Consider the following 1711-nt stretch of genomic DNA (forward strand, 5'->3'; position numbering starts at 1 on the left):
CTGTGATATGCAGATGATGCAACCTTACTTTTTGAAAGGGAAGATCACTTAAAATTCTTACTGATGAAGTTCACAGACCAAAGTCTTTCATATGGACTGCACTTCATGGTAAAGAAAGTAAAATTCTCACAACTAGACCTGTAAATAATCCCAGAGTAAATGGAGGAAAGATTAAAGTTGTCAAAGACTTCATTTTGCTTGGATCCACTATCAACACTCATGAAAGTATCAGTAGAATTCAAATGGCATATTGATTTTCAAACTGTTGTGCAAGTCTTCTTTAAAGTGTTCAAGAGCAAAGATGTCAGTTTAAGGTGCATCTGGTCCAAGTGATGGCATTGTCAATAGCTTCATATGTATGTGAAAGTTGACTGATGAGTAAGGAAGACTGTTGAAGAATTGATTGTATTTATGTTATGGTGTTAGAGAAGAATATTTAAAGTACCATGGATTGTCAGAAGAACAAATAAATCTGTGTTGGAAGAAGTACAGCCAGGATGTTCTTTAGATGCTCATATGGCCAGACTTTGTCTTTCACATTTTGGACATATTTTCAGGAGGCTGTATTCCTTTGGAAAAGGACATCATACTTTTTGTAGTGACGTTTCAGCAAAAAGAGGAAGACCACCAATTAAATGGATTTGCTCCTTGACAGCAGCAATAGGCTTAATTGTAATAACAATTGGGAGGATGGCATAGACTACCAAAGTAGTACAACCTGACTGAAGAGTGGTAGTTTTTATCTCTACTCAGCCAATACTGGGAGATGTCCTAATTATTTATCTATCTGTTTTGATAATGAAGGTATGAGGAAGTAGCTGAGAAATACCTACTCTTGAGCTGTATTTCTAGTGTATTTCCTCATAGCTTTTTTGCCTCCCATTCAGTGTGTTTCTCTGCAGATTGATAGATATTAATAAGAATATTCAAATAATTGCCCAAATGGCTTTTTATTTTTTCCAGTAAAAATGCTTATGATGGTGGTATATAGCATCATGAGAGCATCTTACATTATTGGTCACATACTATGTATGAGGATCTGTTCTAAGTGCTTTAAGGGAATAAAAATCACATTTGTTTCACTACTATATCTTTTGCTTTAACTTGCTTTCCTTAAAAAAAATAAAAAAATAAAATGGTACCCATTTCCTTTCATTCTTTTATTTCCTGGTCAATTATTGCTTTAAAACTCTAATAATTAATATTAAGCTGTATATGACTTTCTGTCATACAACAATTTCACTTCTATATCTTAAGAAAATGATATTATATAAGTTACCATTTTTTCCCTATATATTGTAATTCTGATAAATTCTATTTATCTGAATACATGAAGTCATACATGCCGGTGAGAAGCTCTCCATCTCTAGTGACATAGGAAACATTTAAAATTACTTCTCTTTTGTTAAGTTGAACAACAAAAATTTTTGAAATTTTGTTGTTTCAAGAACATTATTCTGTAATAATGTTTTAACTAATCTCAGGAGTACAGCCAAATAATGTTTATGAATCAGAAGATAGGAAGTTGCCTCTGTGAAAACATAAATCACCATTTCTCAAGGGCTTATCATAGGTATGACATATATATGTCCTTCCTAAAGAAAAGAGATGTTTATAAAGAATTCAGAAGTAGACATATTGATATGAATTAAAAAAAAAATGCAACTTCTTGAAAAGTGACTGCAGTTTTACTTGGTGAAGAGGCAGGCTC

Source organism: Chrysochloris asiatica, unplaced genomic scaffold (genome assembly GCF_000296735.1).
Source record: "Chrysochloris asiatica unplaced genomic scaffold, ChrAsi1.0 scaffold00352, whole genome shotgun sequence".
Taxonomy (NCBI): domain Eukaryota; kingdom Metazoa; phylum Chordata; class Mammalia; order Afrosoricida; family Chrysochloridae; genus Chrysochloris; species Chrysochloris asiatica.